The following is a 13,508-nucleotide window of genomic DNA, read 5'->3' on the forward strand; positions in this document are numbered from 1 at the left end:
AATGCAAACTGCTGAACAGATTTGAATTTAATTCCCAATTTAAAACAAAGTTAAACAAAAAAGGAATCGGCAATATTAGATGTGGATAACCAATAGAAAAAATGAGCAAACTTTTGGCTAGCCTTCCAAAATAGGAATGCAGACATGGACAATAAGGTTTCTGCCCCAATTTGGATCAGATTGTCTTATTCTTCTGATAATTCAAATAGATAAAATGCAAGCCCAAACAAAGGTATCCTGCTACTAAAAGTTGAATTCTTTGGCCAGAGTCCAGACCACAATTTCAATAAGTCTCTCCCCCTTAAAAAAAAATTTTTTTTTTTTGAGGAATAAATGGCATTCCAAGGAAATAAGAGTATGAGCTAGATCCAGAAAGCAGTCAATCACTGGTCACAGTAGTAATACCTCACCTGCCTGCCTCACCTGTCCTATTTGTTTGCCTAGACGTGTGGGGAAGGTTGTGCCATAGGTGTGGTGCTTCCTGTTAAAGTCGGCTGTGCGTGTGCTGTGTGTGATATTGTCTCCAAGAGTCTACTTACGTTCTGGATCACTGGTTTCCTGCTCACTCTGCTCCTTGCTCTTGTAGAATGGGAATTTTCGTGAAAAGATGAAGCTCTTTTTACGCTTGTCATTGAATGACTGTGAAGGAGAAAAGGCATGGGGCAAAAACAGGGACGTCTAATTGTTGTCACGCTCATGCTGACAAAACAACTAGTTTGTAAAAGTAGAGACAACTGCAGTGATGCAAACTGAGCTTCTCAAAAATAATGGTGGGCTATCACCAAAGAGCCATTCTTTAATAGAAAGTATTGGGAAATTTCAAGGGCAACCCCTTTAAAAACACCAGATCACTGACGATGTCAAGGACAAGGTCTCTCCTGGTGAAACACTTCTTGCAAACAAGAAGTAGAAAAAAATTTTCTCTAGAGAAATGGAATATTTTTTTTTATTGAAGCCTGCTTCTGGATGAGAAATTAAGCCTTTTCAACAAGAATTAAATTTTAAAATATTTGAAATGGCACATGCATGTGCTTGACATTTGTAAAATAATAGGTTTTTGGACTGGATGGGAACTTAGAGATGATTTATTTCAACCTCTTAGTTTATAGATGAAGAAATTCTGGCATAGCTAGAGAAGAGTAGAATGGAGAAGTCATACGGTTGGCAAGTGAGAGAATAAAGGAAGGGACATTTGTTTGCAAGGTAGCATGATTAATGATAAATAATCATTAATTCCCAATATAAAAAATGAGAGAGAATTATTATTGTGTGGTCTTCATGGCTTAAATTTTCATATAATGAGTAACTCAGGATGGTCTTAGAACTTCTTTTAGATGCTCATTTATCATCTATCTCCTTTTTCTTTAAACCCTTATCTTCTTTCTTAGAATCAATAATATGTATTGGTTCTAAGGCAGAAGAGGATCATCTATCTTTTTTTTAAAACCCTTACCATCTGTCTTAGAATCAATGATCTGTAGTGGTTTTAAAGTAGAAGAGCATCATCTACCTTTTTTTTTTTTTAACCTTTACCTTCCTGTCTTAGAATCAATAATTTGAATTGGTTCTAAGATGAAACGGTTAGGTTGAGGCACTGGGGGTTAAGTGACTTGCCCAGGGTCGCACAGCTAGAAGTGTTTAAGGCCAGATTTGAACCTAGGACCTCCCATCTCTAGGTCACTGAGCCACCTAGCTGCCCCCTATAATTTATCTTAAAAATTCCTCTTAGAACCTTGGGATTTTTCTTCAGAGCCAAGTATGAGTTACAGAAGACATTCCTTTAATGAGAATCCTTGCCTCAATTTTTTTTTAATCAAAAAGAAGCTTTCCCAGTCTGATGACTTTATTCAGTCTATGAGGTTTTAAGTGGCATGCAAAGCACTGTACATGGATGTACCAGAAGGAGCGATGGTTTTGGAGTCAGAGGACTTGGACTTTGGCCCTTAGTGCCGTGTAATCTTAGCTAATTCACTTAACCTTGTCATCTTTTGGTGGAAAATAGAAGTGGATTGGGAGGTAGAGGACCTCGGTTTGAATCTTGGCTTTGTTGCTTAAAATATCTCTGACCTTGACTGAGTCACTTAGGGTGGTCTTTGGGTCAGTTTTTTCATTTATAAAATGAAGCATTTGGATAACTGATCTCCCCAAGGTCCTTTCTGGCTATAAATCTATAATCCTATGGTTCGTTCCTTGATATTTAAATCTGTTCTCCTATAATTGAGTTATTTACAAAAAAACCTTAAATTTGTCCTAAAAGTAGAGATCATGAAGGATAAACAAAAGAATTATGGACTGTCTCTGAAGGGCATTCCAGTTTTCTGGAGATGGTTTCTGGAGAAGGTAGTCTCACTGAAATAAGTCTTTCAAGGGACAAGTTTGAAAGAGTCAACAGATGTGGAGATATGTAAGTTTTAGGCTTATTCTTAATTTAAGAATCAGTCACAATTCCTCAGTCACACATCCCATGTAATATATTGTGCTATGTAAGATTTAGGACTCATTCATAAATTCTAAAAGACATACATTCTTACAGGTGATGTTGCTCTTACACTTCTAATATTAATTTTGGTTTGTGGTTCAGTTATTTCAGTCATGTCTGACTCTGTATGACCCCATTTAGGGTTTTCTTAGTAAAGATCCTAAAGCTGTTTGCCATTTCCTTCTTTAGCTCATTTTACATATAAGGAACCTGAGGCAAACAGGAAAAAGTACTTACCCAGAGTCATACAACTAATAAGTGTCTGAGGCCAGATTTTGAATGAAGGAAGATGAATCTTTTTGACTCAGCCTGTGCTACTTAGCATGGTGAATACATGCAAATGTTGCCCAATACTCTTTTCTATTAGGAAAATAGGTTCAAATTATGTGTGTTTAGGTATAAGTATGATAATAAGGATAAATAATGATAAATAATAATAAGGATAAAAAGTATGATAATAAGGATAAAAAGGATAAAAATTAGATGGATGGCCACTAGGAATATCAAATAATTCAAGAGAGATTGCTATCTAAAAATTGGGGCCATTCTGAGGCCTATATTCTTATAATACTTTGAAAAAAACAACTAAAGCCAGAATATCTTCTCATTTGGGACAACACAGAGTAACATCTCATCTTTGTTCTCAAACCAGTCATACTTGGTCTAGACTTTAAAATTTGGAGGCACATTCTCATCTAGAGACAAGGCTTGGAACCCAAGGAGGTTTTCATGATTTTGGGGAAGGGGAAATCCTCAGAGCTAAAATGAATAATACTCTTGCATCACTCCAGTTTCTTGCCACTTTTACAGTTCAAGCATATTTAAACTTCAGTAACTGAAAACAACAACAAAAAAAATACCATGTCAGAATTAATGATTTGTGATCATCAGACATTCAACTTGAACATTATGGGTGATTGTCATGCAAAAAAAAGAACCAAACAGGTTTCATGCAGTTTGGAAACAATGCCAACAGGAAATAAAGCCTGAGAACAACATGGAGACACGAAGAACATAAAGGACATGGTGGTGGGCCCCAAATTGGGTCCGCATGCAAACCAGTTCATTTAATGATCCAACAGGGGCCAAATGAAAATGCCAATGTGTTTTCTGTGATTAGTTCTTGTCTTTTAAATCAAAATGTAATGTGTTCACATTTCTCGAGTATGAAAATGTTGTGTATCATGAGTCATCTGATTTTGACATAATAATAATAATACTGGCCACCACACTTGTAAAATAACAAAAAATACAAAATAATACCTCAAAAATAAAATCATCTACAACATCAGTTTTATTACCAAATGCCGTTTCATATTGGAATTAAAGAGAAAATAATGAAATTGAAATAATTAAGTTTTTCTGTAGTTTCAAGTAGACACAAAATAAAATCATCATTTTAGATCATATTTACATAGATAAAATAACATTAAAATACCTTTCTTAAAAAAAGCAAATATTTCCCCAAATTTTAACAAACATTCTTAAGGTCAAATTTAAATGTTCCAACCAGAAGGGGCTTTTGTTGCTGTCATCTATAATGTTCTTTTATAATCTGACCTGTGATTTCACCAGTGTAGGAACTCTTGGTATTATAAACTCCCTCCACTGATGCAGACTGGAAATTTAGTTATAATTTATAGTTTTAGAGAATTGCTAGGGGTCAGGGAGGAACTGAGAGTATCCTGGTCTTTCAGATCCCAAGGCCAACTCTCCAGCCATAACGGCACATTAAAGCTTACATGATAGATCTGGGCCAAAATAACTTTACAGAATGCTACAATATTAATGTATTATGCCATTATAAAAGCTTTCTCCCTGCCATATTTTTTTAATTTAGAAAAGCAAAATCTGTTATACCATTTTAGATGAGAATAATAAATTAGCAGTTTTACTATTTATAGCAGGCATACATCTTTAACAACCACAGGCCTGGTATAAAACTGTATTTTTACTCATATCTAATAAATAGATATTTCTAGGCAACAATTCTATAAAATCCTGATACACTAAAATAGAATTAGTTTTACAATTGATTAAATGATAGAAGATTTTAGGTAATCCTACAGTTTAATAATATTTAAATGTTCAGGGAATGAAGATACTCTTAGAAGAACCTTTGTAGAATGAATGGGTTTGCCCTTTAAAACTACTAAACTGCAACTTGCTCTGCCAAAAGTCCTCTCATACTTTCCTTCTTCCCAGCCCCTGTATCTAGTGAATCCCATGCTTTGAATATCCTTCCTTCAGATTTTCATCTTTTGCAAATCAGCCTTAAAGGACCAATTTCAATGCTCCTTACACCATGAAATTTTCTTTGATCTTTGGTCCTAGCCAGAAGTGTTGTTTTTTTTCCCCCTCTTCTTAGGATTCCTTTCTAACTTTATTTGTCCTTCTCCAATGTACTTCACATAACACGGTCTAGTCCTTGTTATGGTCCTTGTGATCCATGTCTTATGTCACCCTGGATTATAAAGTCCTCGAGGGCTGGCATTATCATCCCTGCATCCTTTCTCAGGATCCAGCTCAGGACTTAGGGAGAACCCTGTTTAGAATCTACTACAGTGAATGCTTAATAAAAGTAGGCATTTAAATGCCTGTTGAATTCAGTACTTTATAACTACTGTGCATGGGCAAATTAAGTAACCCTAAGAATTCCATTTGAGATTTTCAGAGTCAACTCTTCATTGCAAGGATTCAGAGTGCATTCAAAGAAAAAAGTGTTCCACCTTCTTCAATCATCACTGAATCCTTCAGTCCTCTAAGAAAGTGGAGCTCTTTAACTCCAGTTGCTTATGTTTCCACAAGCCATGAACACTTTTTATGATAGATTACTGAATTAATTCTTTTATGCCTAGTTATCAATTTATAATTCACAAGAGATCTAGAACTCAAAGGGAGAAGCCATCTAGTCCAATTTCCTCATTTTATAGTTGGGGCCAGAAGCAAGATTCGAACATAAATCTTCTGGTTCCAGAGCAATTTTCTTTTCATTATATCATAGGAAAGCTAATATTTTTAAGTCAACTCTACTAATTTTACAGCATTAATAATAGAGTGGGAAAACGAAAACCAGGCTTTAAGGCAATAGATTAAGAAGAGTAATTGCAAAGGAATTTCCTGGCTCCTCCACCCCTGAGAAAAAAAGCCCCAGATTTTGGTACACCTAATTTCTGTGAAGCATTAACATTTCTTATTTTAGAATGAAAGAGAGAACATATAAGCACCCTCTCCAGGCAAGTACATGGGTCTTTTGTCTCATTCTTTAGTTGGAGATTTAATACTTTTTAATGTTGTGACAGACACTAAAACCCCTCTAAAGCAAGAGGCAGCTGCCTTCCTTGGCATTCAGAATAATCCGGGTTCCTGTGTCAAGTGACATGAAACTGATACAAAGACATAACTTCCTGGCAAAGGAGGATGGAGAAGAAATAAGGATGTTCTCTAGAAAATCACAACCTTGCGTTTTCACAGATGGAGGTTAGATCTTGGCTTCAAATGGTTTCTTTTTTTCCCTGGAAAATCTAGAATGCAGGGCTGTTTCCTTTTTCCTTTTCATCTTTCCTTGCCTCTAAACCCCATCAAGTTTTAGACTGTCAAATTATTTCCATCATGCTACCTAAAACTGGATCATAGATCAGTGGACAGCTAAAAGGGGTCTGAGAAGCATGGAACGAGTGCCTTATTTTACAGAGGCAGCTAGGGTATATGGTGGACTTGGAATTGGAATCCTGCCTTAGACATCTGCTAGCTGTATAATTGGGAGCAGGTCACTTGATCTGATCCCTCTTCACCTCAGTTTCCCCAAGAGAAAAATGGGGATAATTGTTGTGAGGATCAAATGAAATAACCAGTAAAGTGCCTAACAAAACTTAAAAATACAATCAACATAGTAGCCATTAAGTCATTTAACCTCTTTGTGCCTTATCTATCAAATACATTTGATGGCCATTAAGGTTACTCATCCATTTCTAAATCATCCAAATTCTAAATCTTTGACTCCAAAGCCCTTGCTTATTCTCCTGAATCATATGAATTGATTTTATATTTTACATCATGCTTAGATTTCTCTGAATGGATCTTCACTGCTAGCTTCTTTACTTGAGGGAGAGATGTCTTTATTGGGGGGGGGGGGACAGCTAGGTGGTGCTGCGTGTAGAAGGGCCAGTTCTGAAGTTAAGACGACCTGAGTTCAAATTTGACCTTAGATATTTACTAGCCATGCGATCCTGGGCACGTCACTTAACTCTGTTTGCCTCAGTTTCCTGGAGAAGGAATTGGCAAATTGCTCCAGTACTTTCTCTGCTAGGAAAACCTCAAATGAGGTCCTGGAGAATCAGACACAACCAAAACGCCTCAACAACAAAAATCTTTATTTTTAATTCCCATTTCTTCCAGCCCTCCAAACTGCTACCTTTTTGCCATAGCTTCTCTCTTGCTTTTCCTCACTGCTTCCCTTCAACTCTCTACCTATCCAACTGCTGAAATTCTGTCTGTCTTTCTAGGTCCAAATCACCAATGCTATCTCCATCACAAAGCCTTCCCTGATTGCTGCAGTGGGAAATCATTCCTTCATCATCTGCTATCATCTCATTTTATGGGCCCTTTATGAACAGATCTCATTTTAATTTGTAATGATAGCTAGGTCCAGGTCTTATCTCTCCAATTCTTCTTCAAGTTAGAGGCTGTGCTCCATTTCACATTATATCTGAGTCTAAGGCAAGTATGAAAAGGTTGAAAGGGATAGAACTTTTATAGAAAGGATGTTCAAGGTCACAAATTCAATTCATCACTGAACAAGCCAAGTCACTAATCCACTAAATGCGCATCATGTGCCAGGCACTGTGCTAAGTGCTGGAGATACAGAAAAAAAAAAAAAAAAAAAAAAAAAAGGCAAAAACACTCTCTTCTCTCAAGGAGCTCACAGATGAATGAGGGAGACAACATGTAAATAATTATGCTCAAATAAGATATACCCAAGAAAAATTGGAGGGATAATCTTAGAAAGAAGGCACGAGAGCATTTAGTAAATAATAAAGGCTTGTTTAATTGAATTTTTGAAGAGGTTTTGGGGGAGAGAGAGGAGCAAATGAATATTTTAAAGGTAAAGACCCAGAATCTGTTTAGAGAAATCTATGTATTCACCTTTAAAAAAATCTTATTGTATCCATAATGGGCATGAGGGGCCACCACTGGAAAGAATTCAAAAGGTGATGATTTGGATGAGAGGGAAGAGGGAAGCTGAGCAGACATAATGAAAGAATTGTCAGAGCACTCCTCCTGACCTAGAGGAGGAAGGAGAAGTATCAGATTCATCATTTATTAAAACATGGACTGGGGATGGGTGGCTGTTAGTCTAAAAATAGAGCTTAAAGCTTTACACACGTAAGACAATCACATACGCTTCACCGGTCATCACTGGAAGTTGGCCTCTGCTTTGTGAAGTCAAGAGAGAGACGCAATCCCCCAAAGTATTTGGAAATGACATCCCTCAAGAGTCTCATCTCTCATTCTTTTTCAACCAAATTTTTGGGTCAAGCCACACTTTGGAACAGTGATTCCCAAAGTGGGTGCTACCGCCCCCTGGTGGGTGCTGCAGTGATCCAGGAGAGCAATGATGGCCACAGGTGCATTTATCTTTCCTATTAATTGCTATTAAAATTTTTTAAAAATTAATTTCAGGGGGCTAAGTAATATTTTTTCTAGAAAGGGGGCAGTAGGCCAAAAAAGTTTGGGAACCACTGCCCTAGAAAGACATACCATTCAGGGGCAAGGTGGGTGGTTCAATGCCTGGAGAGCCAGGACTGGAAACAGCAGATCCTGGGTCCAAACCTGGCTTCAGACCCTTCCTAGCTGGGTAACCCTGGACAAGCCACTTAATCCCCCATTGCCCAGCCCTTCCAGCCCTTCTTCCTTGGAACCAAACCCAATATTGATTCCAAGATGGAAGGTAAGGGTCTACAAACCAAGCAGATCATCCAATTGGCCATTCAGGGATGGGGATGGCTTGTTTCAAGGGAAGGAGTTGGGAAGGCTTAGCCCCAACAAGGTATGGATAACCGTGGAAGAGCGAAGCACTTACAGGCACTGAATGATACACAGAATCTGAGAATTTCAAGGTCAGAAGGAATTTCAGTGAAATCCTTGGGCTATCTGTGAATGATCACTTGGCTTGAGCAAAGGCTACCTGTCTATGGCTATGAGCCCTTCTAAATACCGGATTCCATCTTTAGACCGGCTGTGTGCCTCCTCACATCGCCCCACACCTGTCCTGGACATATTCTTTGCTCTGCTAAACTGGGTTCTTCATGAAGTGAGTTACTCTTTTTTTTTTTTTTAATCTTATTTTATCCAAGATAGGCTCCCTCTTGATTTAAACAGAGCAGAACTCTTTATTCTCTCACTTGTCATCCATCACTGTTCTCTCTGTCCCAAAAGACCTCCCCCAAAATGGAGGCATATTTTTGTAATTTGCTTAAAAGGATTATTTATATCTGTAACATTAAATATAGACATCTAGGGGGTATAGTAAGTAAAGCACTGGTTCCGGAATCAGAAACACCTGAGTTCCATTCCAGGCTCATTTACAACCTGTGAGACTCTGGGAAAGTCACTTATTCGCTGTCTGCCTCAGTTTCTTTATCTGTAAACTAGGGATAATTGCACTGACTTCCCAGGTTTATTGTGAGGATCCAATGAGATAATACTTGTAAAGTACTCTGCAAAACTTAAAGTGAATATAAATTACGCATTTATATATTTTATATTTATCATGATAAACATAAAATATATAAATAAATATATAAAATATATAAAGTGATATATGAATACTAGTTGATATTATTATTAGTCTTAGTTCTGTGACCTTAATAAGTTACACACCTTTTTCTCTGGGCCCCAGTATTTTTTTTTTTAAACCCTTACCTTCCGTCTTGGAGTCAATACTGTGTATTGGCTCCAAGGCAGAACAGTGGTAAGAGTAGGCAATGGGGGTTAAGTGACTTGCCCAGGGTCACACAGCTGAGAAGTGTCTGAGGCCAGACACTTCTTTTTTGAACCTAGGACCTCCCGTCTCTAGGCCTGGCTCTCAAACCACTAAGCTACTCAGCTGCCCCCTCCCAGTATTTTTTTTTTTTTTTTATTTTAAACCCTTAACTTCTGTGTATTGACTTTTAGGTGGAAGAGTGGTAAGGGTAGGCAATGGGGGTCAAGTGACTTGCCCAGGGTCACACAGCTGGGAAGTGTCTGAGGCCAGATTTGAACCTAGGACCTCCCATCTCTAGGCCTGGCTCTCAATCCACTGAGCTACCCAGCTGCCCCCCCAGTATTTTTTTAATGTATAATTTTTAAACTCTTTAATCTATTTTTTAAATCTATAAAATAAGAGAGGATTAGACTAGATCAGTGATTCCCAAAGTGGGTACTAATGCCCCTGGTGGGTGCTGCAGCGATCAAGGAGGGTAGTGATGGCCACAGGTGCATTTATCTTTCCTATTAATTGCTATTAAATTAATAAAAAATTAATTACCAGGGGGCTAAGTAATATTTTTTCTGGAAAGGGGGTGGTAGGTCAAAAAAGAACCACTGGACTAGATGAATGCTACGGTTTCTTATATCTCTAAGTCACATAAACTTCAGAAAGATACTTGACTCCTCTTAGACTAGTTACCTCTGTAAAAAAGAAATAATAATTATTTTACCTATCTAATGGAGTAATTGGCTGGATAATAGGGAATTTGCAAAGTGCTTTATACAACATTACTTCTTTTGATCCTCTCATCTGTCCCCTGGCAGGTAAGTGCTGTTATCAGCCCTATTTTATAGGTGTGGGTGATAAAATGACTTGCCCAAGATCACACAGCTAATATCTGAGGCTAGATTTGAACTTGGCTCTTCCTGACTCCAGGTTCAACACCCTATCACCTGAGGCAACTTGCTGTCTCTAGACTTGACTGGAACTCAGGTCTCATGACTTCTGAGTGAATATTCTTTTTATTTTTCCATTCTACTCATTTAGAAAAAAAAAAAAGAAGTTGTATTTGACTAGAATTAGAACTAGGATTCAAACCTGATTCCTCTGGCTCCAAAGTCAGTTGATTTTCTACTCTGTTGTGTTATCTTTGAATTGTTTCCTTAACAAAGAGTGAGCCTGTCCCAGACCAAGAGGCTTATAATGGTATACTACAGAGGGTAGCTGCTAAAAATGGATTTCAAAGTGAAAACAACACACGATCCCTCCCCATACACCCCAGGAGCTTCACTAGTTAACTCATTTATTATTCTGACTGCCTGAAATAATCAGAAATGAAGTCTAGGGCATGTAGGAGAAATGCCTTTGGAGATGAATTTATTAACACATCTGTGGAAAAGGCAAATCTGCTGACAATTTTCAGCTAACCCTCAGCTGAAACACAGTAATGTTTCTCTAATGTGCTTTTCCAGTTTTCTGTTTCTGGTTTTGGCATGTTATTCATCACTACAGTTCATATTTAGAGGAAAAAATATTCTTCTACATCTGAGGCCAGATTTGAACTCAATCAAGGAGATATGAGTTCAAATCTGATCTTGGACACTTACTAGTTCTATGTCCCTGGGCAAGTCACTTAACTGTTTGCCTCAGTTTCCTCACCTGTAAAATGAGTTGGAGAAAGAACCACTCCAATATCTTTGCCAAGAAAACCCCCAAAAGGATCACAAAGAGTTGGACACAACTGAAAAATGACGGTATAAATATCAAAATTCCTTTTCATCCTTGTAGCTCAGGGCTCTGCAATTTTGTTGGTTTCTGAGAAGTGGACGATGGGGCCATAGTTTGGTGAAGTAGGATTCTTTCAAAGGAGCACTGCAGAGTCCCCAGTTCCCCAGACTAAGACATGAGAACCTCAACCTTTTAGGGTTGTCTTTTTAAAAAGTACAAGAGTGGGATTGTCCCAGTATCACCTAACTCACATTTCTAATGAGGTAAATTTTAAAAATATTTTGTTCACAAAATCCTAGGGAAGCCAGCGATATTATTATTATATATCATAATAATATATAATAATAGATATTATTATATCTATTTTACAGATGAGGAAATTGGGCCCTAGAGGGGTTAAGGGATTTGCTGATGGCTAAGACTAGGATTCAAATCAAGGTCTCTTGACTCTAAGTCCTCTACTCTACTACACTAGGTTGTATTGTGGATCAGTCAGGAGTAGCAGATTTATTGAAATAATGATTATTGTCCACAAAGATGATTTTGAAAGAGGATACCACAACTTGGAACATGATAGTGAGCTTTCAGCCTAAGGGATCATTGATCCAGAGCTTTAAAAATCAGAGAACCAAGTAATGAGAGAGTTGGAAGAGAACTTGGTTTGTTGATCAGTCTTCCTTCCTTCCTTCCTTCCTTCCTTCCTTCCTTCCTTCCTTCCTTCCTTCCTTCCTTCCTTCCTTCCTTCCTTTTTTTAAAGGCTACTTTCTGTTTTAGAATTAATACTCTATATTATATCTAAGGCAGAAGAACAGAAAGGGTTAGGCAATGGGGGTTAAGTGACTTGCTCAGGGTCACACAGCTAGGGAATGTCTAAGGTCATATTTGAACCCAGAACCACCGTCTCTGGGCCTGGCTCTCAATCCACTGCGCCACCCAGCTGCCCCTGTGTTTAGTCATTTTTTTAGTCATGTCCAACTCTTCATGATCTTGCTTGGGGGCTTTGTTTGCTATTTCCCTCTCTAGCTTATTTTACAGGTGGATAAACAGACGCAAATAGGATTATGTGATTTGCTCAGGGTCACATGCCTAGTAATTGTCTGAGGTCATTTCTGAACATTTCAGGAGATGTAACAAATGAAATTCTGATTGCTGAATTTTTAGTTTTAAAATATTAATTTATTAAAGACCACTGAAGATTTCTATCAAGCCAGCAGACGCCCTCTGCAGTCTGAATAGATGCTAAACCTCAAGCAGGCACCCCCAAAAAAGAAATGTGAGCCCAAATAGCCCAGCAGTGAGGCCAGGCCAGAGAGAGCATGGCTTAAGCTTGAACAACTAAGTGACGAGGCTGGATGAATCAAAAAAGAGGTACAAGCATGAGGTGAGCTTCTAGACCACTAGGCAGGAGAACCAGGCTAGAGAGGGCCCAATGTCCTGGAGCACAAGCCAAAATGTATTCCTTCAGACATCTTCATCATCCAGGCCCTCCCCTGGACATCCTATGAGGTTTCTGACTGAAAAAGAGTCCCACATTAAATGGCCTCAAAGACCTCCATTCATCCCTCACTTCTTTATCACAGGAAGAGATGGACCTCAGGGAAATGCTAACACACTCTTTCCTCCTCAACATGCAGCTGGACCACTATGGAGGCTAGAACACTATGGTAGCTGGACCACTATGGCACTTGGACCACTATGGCGGCTAGGCCCCTATGGCGGCTAGGCCCCTATGGTAACTATACCAATATGGCAGCTAGGCCACTATGGCGGCTGAACCACAATAGTGGCTGGATCACTATGGCAGCTAGAGCTAATCTCTTCACCCAGGAGAGTTTTGTTTACAGATAAATAAGGAGCAGATCTCCATCCTGCTGGTAAAGATCTAGACAAGATCTAGACAAGAGACTGTTTGAACTTTAAAGCCAAATTTTTGGGGCACCAAAGGGACCAATTCAAAATCCCAAGTTAATATTAGTTTTCCCACATTGTCTTCTTGACTCCAGGCCTGGTGCTCTATCCACTGCGACACCTAGCTGCCAGAAGAGACCTTAGAGGTCCTCTTCAATGATATCTGTAGTCATAGCATCCATAAAATCTGATTGGACTCTATCCTAGGGCCACTCTGGGCTGTCAGAAGCCAACATCTTACTCTGCACATTATCTTGAGTGAACTTCTAAGGCATCTCCAACTGTACCTTCCCTGCAACTCCCCCTTTCTCAGATTTGTAGTGAGAAGGTCTAGTTTAGAATCTTGGACCTGCCACTTACTAGCTAAGCTGACAATCAAGAAAATAAAAACCAAGATGGGAAAGATATGACTTCTGATTTTGA

General features: G+C 38.5%; 1 protein-coding gene across 1 annotated transcript in view; it reads right to left on the bottom strand.

Annotated features, from left to right (window-relative positions):
- DLG2 (discs large MAGUK scaffold protein 2) overlaps window positions 1-13,508 on the bottom strand; it is a 1,542,336-nt gene that overhangs the window by 36,977 nt on the left and 1,491,851 nt on the right. The window lies entirely within an intron of this gene.

This window comes from Gracilinanus agilis, chromosome 3 (assembly GCF_016433145.1).
Source record: "Gracilinanus agilis isolate LMUSP501 chromosome 3, AgileGrace, whole genome shotgun sequence".
Taxonomy (NCBI): domain Eukaryota; kingdom Metazoa; phylum Chordata; class Mammalia; order Didelphimorphia; family Didelphidae; genus Gracilinanus; species Gracilinanus agilis.